This window comes from Mya arenaria, chromosome 11, assembly GCF_026914265.1.
Source record: "Mya arenaria isolate MELC-2E11 chromosome 11, ASM2691426v1".
Taxonomy (NCBI): Eukaryota; Metazoa; Mollusca; class Bivalvia; order Myida; family Myidae; genus Mya; species Mya arenaria.
Window position 1 is genome coordinate 39,832,041 of NC_069132.1, and position 14,035 is coordinate 39,846,075.

A 14,035-nucleotide genomic window follows, 5' to 3' on the forward strand; every position below is an offset into this window, starting at 1 on the left:
TTGTTACAAGGAATAAGGACCCACACCTGAAGGGAAATATCCCTGTTATTACAAGGAATTAGAACCAGCGTTGTTGTTACAAGCAATAAGGACCTACACCTAGAGGTGAGTATCCCTAATGTTACAACGAATTAGAACCAACACTTGAAGGTTAATATCCCTGTTAATACAAGGGATTGGGGCTTACACCTCAAGGTAAATATCTGTGTTGTAACAAGGAATTAGGACCCAAACCTGAAGGTAAATATCCCTGTTGTTACCAGGAAATAGGACCCACACCTGAAGCCAGGTAAATATCCCTGTTTTACAAGGAATTAGGACCAACACCTGAAGGTAAATATTTATATTGTTACAAGGAATTAAAACCCACACCTGAAGGTAAATATCCCTGTTGTTACAAGGAATTAAAACCCACACCTGAAGGTAAATATCCCTGTTGTTTCAAGAAATTAGGACCCCACACCTGAAGGTAAATATCCCTGTTGTAACAAGGAATTAAAACCCACACCTGAAGGTAAATATCCCTGTTGTTACAAGGAATTAAAACCCACACCTGAATGTAAATATCACTGTTGTTTCAAGGAATAAGGACCCCACACCTGAAGGTAAATATCACTGTTGTTTCAAGGAATTAGGACCCCACACCTGAAGGTAAATATCACTGTTGTTTCAAGGAATAAGGACCCCACACCTGAAGGTAAATATCACTGTTGTTTCAAGGAATTAGGACCCCACACCTGAAGGTAAATATCACTGTTGTTTCAAGGAATAAGGACCCCACACCTGAAGGTAAATATCACTGTTGTTTCAAGGAATTAGGACCCCACACCTGAAGGTAAATATCACTGTTGTTTCAAGGAATAAGGACCCCACACCTGAAGGTAAATATCACTGTTGTTTCAAGGAATTAGGACCCCACACCTTAACGTAAATATCCCTGTTGTTACAAGGAATTAAAACCCACACCTGAAGGTAAATATGCCTGTTGATTCAAGGAATTAGGACCGCACACTTGAAGGTAAATATCCCTGTTGTTACAAGGAATTAAAACCCACACCTGAAGGTAAATATACCTGTTGTTACAAGGAATTAAAACCCAAACCTGAAGGTAAATATGCCTGTTGATTCAAGGAATTAGGACCGCACACTTGAAGGTAAATATCCCTGTTGTTACAAGGAATTAAAACCCACACCTGAAGGTAAATATCCCTGTTGTTACAAGGAATTAAAACCCACACCTGAAGGTATATATCCCTGTTGTTACAAGGAATTAGGACACCTACCACTGATAACATTATTTGAGCCCCTCATAGTTGATGTATCAAGACATCTTTTATCAATGAGTTTCAAACAACTTTATCCACAAATAGATTTTATTACGGCTTCAGGAAGCTGCCGCAATTGTGATCATAAAAACTAGTGCATCCACTAGTGAAAACTGTTAACTGATTTCATCAGATTTAGCATAAAACTAGAACTGTCACAGTATGTGACAAATACCCCGGAACATGACATTGACCTTTGAACAATATATAAAAACAGTAATTACCTCTCATTGATGTTTTGAAACACCACATTAGACCCATGCATGGTCACTGTAATATGTCAGTGTTGTTGTTGGTCTTATGCCAATTAATCCAGAGAGATACATATGGTCGAGACAAGAACCTAATACATGGGTCGGTGTGTGAGAATACTGGCGAAATCCTTTTTCTGTGAGCGTGTGGCATATAAGAGAAATTGGACGTGCAATCACATTTTTGTTGAAGTCGCCAGTTATTACAACTGACGGTTGACTTTCTAATATGCAGCATTCCATTTTAAAATCTGTCCATACAAGAGAAAGCTACAGCCCAGACACAACCAACTATATTCTATTCTTTATATGCAGCATTCCATAGTATTCAAACGCTAAGTGTGACCTTGACCTTAGAGAAAGGGACAAAGGTCTTGCATGGACACGTCATCTTGGTACGTTGAACACATGTGGCAAGTTATTTTAAAATCTGTCCATACAAGAGAAATGTACAGCCCGAACACCACCACCTTTACTCTATGTCCTTATATGCAACATTCCATAGTATTCAAACACTAAGTGTGACCTTGACCTTAGAAATAGGGACACTGGTCTTGCACACGACACGTCTTTGTATGTGGACCACATGTGGCAAGTTATTTTAAAATTTGTCCATACCTGTCTATTGGTCAGCTATTTTCAATCTCCAATCAAAACACTCAGGTTCTATCCTTATCCTTAGATATGCCTCAGTGATTCCTTTCAGTCTATTGGCCAGCTATTTTTAACATCCAATCAAAACACTCACATTCTACTCTAAAATTTAAGTAAGACCTAAATTGAATACGGCCCCATTTATAGATGTCAAATATCCCATACACCCCTAAGGGTCATAACTTGTAACTTAACCACTAGGGTATTGCCACCAATTTTAGAAAACTAAACAAGACCATTTTTAAAGATACTTTATTATTATCTTATTACCAACCATAAAACATATTCTTGCAATGATCAACCTGTTATAATTGTACATCAGATCCAAACCCTTGCTACAAGTTATTGGTCCAAATCATAACAATGTTGCATATAACATCAGTAACAACCATAAAATACAATATCCTATACACAAATGAAACATGTGAGACAAAAAAAACAACATAATTCATACAGGAATATAATATACAACCAGAAAAAAACAGGGGTTCTTATAACAGCTGATAATTTTAATCCTTGAAACAATTCCTGGGCTGGTATTCAATGCTGGTCTTAATTGGATCTAAGAACGATGTAGCTAATCTGAGTACTTGTTACCATAAGACTAACTTTAATTGAATATTGAATACCACCACAGGATTTGTTTGGGTAAAGGGGCTTAGACCCCTTTTGAAATGATTTCTAAAGTTAAATGTATTAATTTCAAGGAACTATCTAATGTTGTTGCTTCAAAAGTCAGAGCAACAGGTAATCTTTACAACTGTACAACAGTCTGAAGTTATAAGCTCTAAATCAATTTTGCAGGATTAACCCTAAAAATTAAAGGGGCAAGACACTTCAGACTTAAAGGGGCGAGACACCAGATTGTCCCCAAATCATCAAATATACAGTATATCCTCAAAACAAGCCTTTAATTGCCAGTGCGAGCTAGTAGTAGGTTGATAATACATTATAATACATGATTAAAATCATTAACAATCATGTTGCTGTCTCATCTGTGTTTCCCTGTTTAAAAAAGCACATCATGGTTTCCCAGTTTAAATCATATCTGTTTATGAGTACAGATAAATATACCAACGCTATTTTTAAACTTACGTGGTTGACAACATGAGTAAATTTCAAATTGGAAAAATGCTCAAAATCTACGAAAGATGCATGTATCATTAGCGATGTGATACAGGAGTAAGTAAGATTCAAGGTGTTGTACACATCGATGGCTATTTTATATTTTCTTTTTTTCTTGTATCATCTGGTGTCTAGCCCCTTTAAAATCTATGACTAAAGAGACTATGCATGCACAAATATACCAGATATTAAATAACCCTAAATTTAGCTGTTTTTAAAGATCACTTTATTCTGCACATATATCATAGTCATAGTATCATCAAAAGACTTGAGGTTATTTTAGACAAATTTCATTCTGATTTTGTTTTCTCTTGCAGCGAAACCAAGATTTGTATTCTTTGGTGACGGTTTTAATTTCTGTCTGATGTGATCCAATTATACATCAAAGAAAAATTATACTAGCCAAAAGAAGAAACTGTACCTAATATATAATTTTTTTCTAAAATAACCTCAAGCCTTTTAATGATGACATGATGTTTACCTCAGTAATTTGAGACATCTGTTATACAGAGAGGTACTACCTCAAAGCTTGGAACAATTTTTAGAATGAAGTTTTCTTTTAAATTGCTATTTCTAGGGTTATTATTTCAGGTTTTTTTGCACACAGCGTCTTTATTCTGCTTGTAAACTTAATCAAAAACATTTAAGCGAGATAATTACATGCCTATGAAGTGTTTCAGGAAACAAAATTTATATGGTATTTTACCAGTAATTCTTCATTGGTCAAGTAGTTAAAAGGTTTTTCTGAAATTGGAGTAACTGAACATTAGTCAGTATAGCTGCTAAGCTGGTAGGGTAGTTGTTTTTCAATGTCGTTCAAGTAACATATAAATTACTAATTAGAAAAAAATGTTAGATTCATTTAAAGCTGCACTCTGCAAGCTGATTTGACAATTTTTTCATTTTTTTGGCTCAGAATCAGCTGATTTTTGAATCAATAGTTTCAAAAAGTCATATAGGATATTACACACAATAGAACCGATCTCAATTAATTGAAAATCTTGGCAGATTTTCATTTTAAAATTCTTAAAGCGTTAGTAATGCTTTAAGCCATAAGACATCAATTTTAGAGAGTAAATATTTAAAACTGCAATCTGATGTTTTATCAGCAGTCTTATATAACTGGTTTTCAGACGTTTATACAAAATTTTGCCCATAAAACAAAAAAGAAAAAAAAGTTGTCATAACAGTCAATGTGTGAGAGTGCAGCTTTAAATGAAGGCTGGATTGTAGTTGTACTTATGTCCTGCATTTTGACCTTCAATAATATTGGATATTAAGACCGCTTAATAGGTGTTTTAATGTTTTCTTTTTTAGGGATGTGATTGACCTGGAAGCTGAAGGGCTGAAAACATTTCGGCCATGGGTTAATTTTCGGGTGCACTTTAGGCCACCAGTGGGTGTCAAAGGGGGTGTAGCACCCTGCCGTGAAACAAATCTAGATTTTTTAGAGTCCTTGAGACTTTCAAAATCGAAGCAAACTGGAGTGTCAATATTACCGACAAATAAAGAAACAACCAAACGCAACCAGCTAACTGTTTTTGATATATTAAAAAGTTAAAAAAAATATATATATAAATTTATATGTATATATATTTTTTTTCTTCTTCTTTTTGGTCCCTGGAGCCATTATATCCGTTGAAATCCTCCTGACAAATCACATCCCTGTATTTCATCAAAGGCCATGTAAAATTTATTCTATGTTGAGCATTTGGGGCCTGTTTCAGTAAATAATCTTAGTCGTTAAACTCCAAAACCGTAATCTTGAATTAGAAGAAAATTTCTTTGTCACGAAATTTCGAGAAGCGATTTTTTTTTTAACTAACATTTGATTCCATTTTTACTACTGGCTTAATGTAAATTCATGCAAAATCTATAATGAAAATGACATTTATCGACTAAAATCAACATTTCACACTAAAATTCACTAAGATCTTTATAAAAGGAACCCCAAAGGTCTAATTTCAAACCCTATCAACCGAGCAGGAAAACAAACAAAATCCAAAAGAAAAAAACATCAACCTTATTATCTTTACATCAAATGGCCTTGGTAGCATATTTAACAATCGAAAAAGGCATCATATACATTGGAAGGTCCAAAACCTCTCAATAATTGAACTTCTCCTTGTATAATAATTTAATGTTCATATTCCTGACTCAGATGATTGGTTTTTTTTTAATTAGAAATTTATTTTTATTTTTAGGACTGAAACCTTACCACTTAATGACGTAAAACATAATTAATTTGGCCTAGCCTTAAACAGTTTTGCATGCAAGATTGAGGTGTGGGCATAAACAATTCTGATTCAGGATGAAACAATTTCTGAACATAAAACATTATTATATGCTTTCCGGAGGTTTATAGAGATTAATCAGTGAAAATAAAATTGATATTTCAATGTTTCAAACAAATTTTAGTCGCTTTCAGATCCCAATAAAACTTCAGCATGCATGCAATTTTAATGAGGTCGTTTCAGAGAAGACATTACATGCGCAAACAAACTGGCACGTTTTTCTAAAAAAGTGTTAATAATTGTCTTCATATTCATACAATAAAAGAAAAATTGTTTGTTTCAGTGTAAGATTGTAATATATTTCACCTTGTAAAAACCAAAAGTGAATATTTCACTTGTTGCTACTTTGGTGCTTACTCGGGTGAAATATATTATGATCTTACACTGAAATAAACAATCCTCCCCTATTTACATTGTAACACATATATAGTAACAATAGATGTCATGTTATAAAGATTTTCCAAGGGTTAGTAAAATTCCGTTATTAAAGATTACAGTACAATCAGTCAATATGACAAACATAAATGAGAAAAATAACCATGGCAACCTAATGACATGCATTATTATGATAGCAAGAAGCACAATTTATCTTACAAAATACCAATAGTCTTTTATTCCATAGAATGTTATAAGTGCTACTAAAACTGTTATACAACCTAAGTTAGATTTCACATCAATTTCTATTGCACAAAAATGTAAACAATGTTTTGAGCAGACATGTATGTAGTACACAACATAAGGCCATACCAAATAGATTCTAAGTTTTAATTGTCAGGTTCCAATTTCAAAACTTACATATACCAAGCAGGAAAAAAAGCAGTCATAGAAAAAAAATCCTATTTTTTTCTTGAAAACACATTTGCTTGATACGAAGCAGATTTCACCAACTGTAATTGAAAAGAAATCAACAACATAGACATTTGTAGGTCAATGAATCAAGACTGTTTAATTTTACTGTGCAAGTGTCTTTTTCTTGAATCAGGAGCCTTATTTACTAATGACTAAAAAATGGAATTCCGAAATATTTCAAACTACCAAAAATACAAGTAATTTTGACAAAGATGCGTCAACCTTTTCATTGTTGAAACCCTTTTTTTTTACAGTAAATTTTACCATATTTGCTTAATACCTTAAGACCACAAACATAGAATCACTTCTGCATGGCCTTATATGCCATAAACTACGCTAAACAGGAATCCGTTTTGCATGGCCTGATTTGCCCTAAATTACACTAAACATAGAATCAATTTACATGGCCTGATTTGCCATAAATTACACTAAACATAGAATCAATTTACATGGCCTGATATGCCATAAATTACGCTAAACATAGAATCAATTTACATGGCCTTATTTGCCATAAACTACGCTAAACATAGAATAAATTTTGCATGGCATTATTTGCCATAAACTATGCTAAACATAGAATCCGTTTTGCAAGGCCTTATTTGCATAAAAACAAGGTTAAACATAAATTATTTTTGCATGGCCTTATTTGCAATATACTGCACTAAACAAAGATTCAATTTTGCATGGCCTTTTTTGCCACAAAGAATGCTTAACATAGAATCAATTTCGCATGGCCTTATTTGCCATAAACTAGGCTAAACACAGAATCAATTTTTCATGGCCTTATTTGCAATAAATTAGGCTAAACATAGAATCAATTTTGCATTGCCTTATTTGCCATAAAGTATGCTAAACATAAAATCAATTTTGCATGGCCTTATCTGGCGTATTACGATATCTCCAGCTTAACTTTAGAGAAGAAATATTTTTAAATATCCGATACAAGTAAAGATTTCATTTTTTGTACAAAAAATGAGAGAAATATATTTAAAATTTTGAATAAATTATATCACATAATATGAAATTATGAAATGTTTCAAGTCAAGTTAAAGTTTATCAATCAATAGACACAATTTTATCATGTAGACCACTAAAATAAGAACAGCAAAATTAATAGGGGTGATGCAAATAGTGACACACACATATATTTACATTCGCCTAGTCCTTGAGATTATGACATAAAACTTGACGATCATATTGTATAACACGCAAGGAGTTATGACGTCATTGGTTATTTCAATATTGCGCTGCGATTGGATTAGCACATCATGATTTAACCAATGATATATGATGATACAAATATCTGCAATTCTTTTAGCCAAATGTATGTAGTCGGTTTAATTTCTTTAAGAACAAAAACTCAATTGCAGAAGTAACTGCTAATTTTTAATCATATTGAATAATTATTTCAAATGTAAATATACATATTGATCGCACACAGCGAGCGAGCAAATTACCAAGAAGCGTTAGCGCGTTTCATAGAATTTCACCTCCCGTGCCCTACTGAGTTCATACAGCATAAAAACAACAAAAAAGCATATATATCATTGATTTTAAATGAATATATATGCACTAGTTCTTGTAATACTGCGCACTGTCAGGAGCGCACTTTTGTTCACACAAGAACAAGCACAGATATTTTCCTACAAGAACAAAAACATTTTTGTTTACATATGCTTAAAAAGTAAAATGACTTTTTAAACTCTTTGTTTGCATCTTATTATCACAAACTTCGAAGAGAACATGAAAAATTGATGGAAAGTAAGAAATTCATAATGTAGTTTTTATGTCTTTCCTGGGTATAATTCTTGAAAGCTGAATGTCTATGGGATTGAAACTGAAATGATGTCACTTCTGATGTACTGGTTTATTTAAACTGCCGCTCCATGAAAATAATGTATTAAGTATCAAATATGTCAAGCTTGTATCAATTTATAATCATATTTTAAGTTTATATGAAAACATTTTCTTTTTCTGATTATCTGAAGCATTTAATATAGTACATACAGACAAGCAACTATATCGCTGGTCTCACTTCAAAATGCCGAAGCTGCCTTTTTTCTATTTCGGAATTTTTACATCACTGCAGAGTAAATAGTCAAATGAGAAAATGGTGTTGCATCATGTGTCGAGCAACGATTGGATATCTCACAGAGAAGCAAAAATGCCGAACCTTCAGAAATCTTAACTACAAAAACTGTAACTTCAGCATTTTGTTAAAAAAACTGTGATCAAATTACCAGGATTAAATGCTGAAAACGTTGCTACTGAAAACATGGGATATTTAAGCTTCGGCATTCGAAGTGAGGCCACTGTTATGCATTCAATGCAAATAGAAGTATTCACATACAACATACAGATCAAAGGTGTTTGCTTGGATACTTAGCATAGCAGGACAAACATTACTCCACGGTTGTTGTTTTTAAACGATTTTGATAGCCGATTTTCAGTTATGCTCAAAATGTCCATGTTTTTCCACCAAATGCTGAATAAATTTCCAATCAAAAGTTCTACACAAATTTGTACAAGTTCTCTTTTAAATACTTTACTTTTTTGTTGTGAAGTTATAATTGGCCATCAAAAATGGTTTAAAAGAGTAATTGTGTATATTCAACTTACATAAATATTTATTAAAATTTCCAAATTTTGTGAAAAACAACACGAAAATTCCCTATTCCAACATCAAATATAGCTCATTTTCCCCAAGATACTGAAAAAAACAACAACATCTTATAACAACATCTTATGATATTATATGGTAAGTTTAAACCAACAAAAAATAAGAATTATTTTGAGATATAGTAGCTTACTTATTATTGACCACACAAATATTTCAGTCCTTGTTCCTGTATAACAAATAGTAACTTAACCCTTTCCTTAATTCAGAAGTTAATCCACTCGTTATATATATAACTTAAATCTGCACTCTCACAGATCGACCATTTTGACAGCTTTTTTTTGTCTCCAAATAAGCCAATTTGTGAGTAAATGTCTGGAAACCAGTGATATAAGACTGCTGACAAAAGATCAGATTGCAATTTTTCATATTTATGTTCGAAAATTTATGTTTTATGACTAAAAGCGTTACTTTCCCTTTAAGAAAAATGATACATTCATCAGTTTTCCAAACAATGCAATCTGTTCTATTGTGAGTTATCCTATCCAACTGAATTGAAGGCGTTTAATGTGATAACAAAATCAGCCGATTCTGAGACAAAAACTCAAAAAATTATTTTTCAAAACTATCAATCTGAGAGAGTGCAGCTTTAAGAGTAAAAAGGGGAAGCTTATCTATGAAGCTCTGGATAGAAGGGGAAAAACACGCATCTAGCCACGAAAGAAATGTTTAAAAATCTTGATTTCAATGAGCGAGTTCAGCAGTACATGTACTTTATTACAAGCAAAAAGAAAACATATTAATAATATTTACCGGGGGGGAAATAAATCCCACTTTTAATGAGCCAGTTTTTAAGTACATATACTTTACAGAAAGAAAATATATTATAAAAATTTAATGGGGATAAATTATTACACAATCACGTTATTACACAACCTTGAAATAAGAATACCCGGTTTTAGTAATTAGAAGTTATTTACAGTGGTACATGTATTACCAATCCAGGAAAAAACACACAGAGAATTAACATATTACTAAAATTATACAACATTTCAACAAGGCCAGAGTGAATTGTTTGTTTGATGTTTTCCGAACTTAACTTCCAAGGTGTTGGTATGTCGGTTTTTTCCTTTCCTTTTTTTACCCCCTATCCTTAGACATGACTCCTTAGTGATTCCTTTCATTTCATTGGCTTAAACCAGTTTAACAGCCCAATCAAAACACTGAGATTATAATTTGAAAATTAAGTAAAATCTGATTCCTTTTATTTCATTGGCTAAAAAGTTTAACAGTCCAATCAAAACACTGAGATCATAATCTTCAAATTAATATAAATCTAAGATGGAAATTAATTTCAGACCTAGATGCTTTGCTAAGTACACGTACAAGTTGGATACCAGATGTGATCTTATCACATGACGTTCATTGTTTCGCATATAATACAACCATTAATTATTTTCTTACATAACACTTAAGTAACTTGAAACTGACGTCATTTCATCCTACTATATGTATAAGTGTGAATATATATGTGAGTAACAAACTAAATATCCGATTTTGTATGCCCAAGTAGTAATCACATGTGTATGTTTAATTGCCAAGTTGGACGTAAAATGCCGTCCATAAGGCTGATATAAATTAACTGCTAGATTTACATCCATTTGTTTTATTTTAATGGGGGTGGGGGGTAACATTTTCTTTTTTTAAGATTACTGTTTCACCTTTAAATATGTGTTTATACTCTTTCTTAGTGCCTAAGTAACTGTTTACACGTGTTTCTAGACAAGCCGGGGGGGGGGGGGGAAGAAAGAGGGGATGGGCGGGACAAAAATCTAGCAAATAATTTATAGTTGCCTTACGATGTACATATAAGAAGTCAAAACCACTCATTATTAGCAAGAATGAGGTGGTTCATGAATTTACACTGAAATCATTATGACCACAAATGGATCCACTATGAATTAGCAATGGTAAACAAGTAATCCATGTGTGTATGAAGATATGGAGTTCTTCAGTACATGGAAAAAAAAATCTTTTTCTTCTTTCAAGCGATGGACATGTAAGTATTAAGTTCTGTTTCTACATGGAAACTTGTTCTTTCTCTTCTTTCAAGCGATTTACATGTAAGTATGAAGTTCTGTTTCTAGTACATGGAAACCGTGTTCTTTCTCTTCTTTGAAGCAATTGGCATGTAAGTAAGAAGTTCTGTTTCTACATGGAAACATGTTCTTTCTCTTCTTTCAAGCAATTGACATGTAAGTATGAAGTTATTTTGTACATGGAAACATGTTCTTTTCTTCGTTCAATCCATGCACATGTATGTATGAAGTTCTGTTTCTACATGAAAACATGTTCATTTTGTTCATTCACTCGATGGACTGACCAGTCTCTTGGGTCAGTTGTTCACTTGAATACATGTCGTAACATTGGCATGGGAGCTTTATCCAAAATATTAGATGTATGTATGCTATATAACAATCTTTTCATAGGGCGTGCTGTTCATGTGTTTTTTTTCCAACAGTGTTCTGTAACTGTCCTGCCTTAACCGCTGTAAGCACCTAAAAATATACAAATATTATTAGATATTATTTATAATTTATTATAATTTTCATATTATTATTATCATTATTATTATTATCATGATTATCATTATTTTCACTATCACCATCATCATCATCATCATCATCATCATTATTATTATTATTATTATTATTATTATTATTATTATTATCATGATTATCATTATTTTCACTATCACCATCATCATCATCATCATCATCATCATCATCATCATCATCATCATTATTATTATTATTATTATTATTATCATTATTATTATTGTTATCATCATCATCATCATCATCATCATCATCATCATCATCATCATCATCATCATCATCATCATCATCATCATTATGATTATCATCATCATATTTCCAGTTATCATATAAGACTTAAAACAAACAGGCCCTGGGGGGGTGGGGGGTTAATGCTTGCCCATTTTCTCAGTATATATAGGATTATTCTTTGCTTAATATGAGCAAATTATGGGGGTAAATCCTGTTTATCTGTTCTGAATAAATATAAACAAAACAGTTCTCTTCCAATGAAAGCAATTTTCAATGTCAAGCCAAATAAAAGAAAGATGTCTACTATAAATAGATCAATTATATGTAACTAGACTGGTATGGATGCTTTTGAAGATATGAGGAAAGGAAAAAAAAAAGTTACCATAGTTACAAACTAAAATAATATGATATTATGTTTTTTGTGGCATTTGAAGCGTTTGATCTTCAATCAACTACATTAGGATATCCTCAATTCCTTAAGAACACATGAATTTCCATTTATCGTTATGTTGTTTTTCCATTAGCTAATCAGTATTTCATTTTCCCGGAAATTAAGGCAACAGCCATAAAACTTTTCATCCGATCAATGTCCATTGAAATAGTTTTATTCTTGGTTAAAATAATGATGGCAAAAATAATTAATTGTGTGGTTAGGGCTACAACTTGTCAAATATAACAAATACTCTGAGTAGGTAAGATTTTTTTCATTTTTATTTTATTTTCATTTAATAGGCTGTATGTTAAAACTTTATTTTTTTCAATGGGGAATAGCATAAAATTAATCTTCAATACCAAGCTTTTTAAACATCATATTTTTATATTCTAACGAAGTGTATTTTTAAATGAAAGACTATAAGAACAGTAGAGTCAGCCCCTATTTCATATGTAGGGTCGGGTAACACAAACCGGAAGTGTTTTTGAGGGCTGTTCACACAATTATATATACATGTAAGCTACAGCTTGAAGTAAGAGAAAAAAACAACACTTTTATTTTAAAATATGCTGAGAATGGCATTTTTTGCAAGCCTTACTAAAATACTTCATAATACTTAATAAACACTAAACATTTATTTATATGAATATGACTTACAAAACCTGTAATATTCATAAATATTCATCAGTATTAGATGCCCTAGCCCAAATTCTTGCATATTAAGTGCTTGGCATCAAATGCTTTCAGAACACGCCATGCTATATAAAATAATAAAAAAGAGCAAACCAGGAAATCATTTTAACGGAGCAGGCCTTGCAGGTTTGGGTTTATTTCATTCCCTGCAAAACAAGACTTCCCTTGTCTTGTTGTATATGAACCCTATCACTATCTGATCTGACCCAGTGCGTACCCCCCCCCCCCCCCTCCCCACATTAAATTGTCCAAGTTAACTTCTTATTTCAATATAGGTGAGAAAAAGTAAATAAAATATGCCCCAAATGCAGCATTTTTTACTATAAATTGTAAAAAAAAATCTAAGGTGGGTACCCCCGACCCCCCTGCCAACACCTTAAACCAAATAAATTTCAGTTAGGAGGGAGAGCCTCAAGTCAAAAAGTTACGCCCCAAAGTACCGCCCCTCTAATGTCAAATCCTAGATCTGCCCCTGCCTATGGGAAACAGATTAAAGTAACTGCTGCTTTTACTTGATGGAGAATAAATCAAGTGAAAGTTGAGGAAGTGGGAGTTTTTCTTCTTTTGGGAAATCTAGGAATAAAAGGTGTATGTCTGAAGACATAAAATTCAGAGGAAGAACACGAATCAATAACATGAAATGCATTCCAGGAAGGAGGTGTACAATCATCAACGAGAATTCTTCTTATCTCATCGGACCATTTGGCCATTTGCCTGCAACAGAACACTATTTTTCCCCTCATAATGTAATTTGCTTCAATGGCAAACATATTGATTACAGCTATGTAATTACAGAGACTTGATTTACTGCTGAATTAGGTTATTCTTCAAGGGAGAAACACAATGAATTATGCCAAATATTTTTAGCCATTAGTTACACAATGTTGACCAATGCTGTTGCAAATTGTGCTATGTTAAAGGGACACACATCACAGTATTTTTTTT

The 14,035-nt window shown here is 32.6% G+C and overlaps 1 protein-coding gene across 1 annotated transcript in view; it reads right to left on the reverse strand.

Moving 5' to 3' along the window:
- Positions 1 to 2,474: 2,474 nt before the first annotated feature.
- The window catches only part of LOC128207949 (protein phosphatase 1 regulatory subunit 37-like), a 36,403-nt gene continuing 24,842 nt past the window's right edge, over positions 2,475 to 14,035 (reverse strand). Inside the window, exon 13 of the mRNA XM_052911173.1 lies at positions 2,475 to 11,673. The gene's annotated coding sequence lies outside the window, so the exon portion shown is untranslated. The remainder of the gene's footprint in view (positions 11,674 to 14,035) is intronic.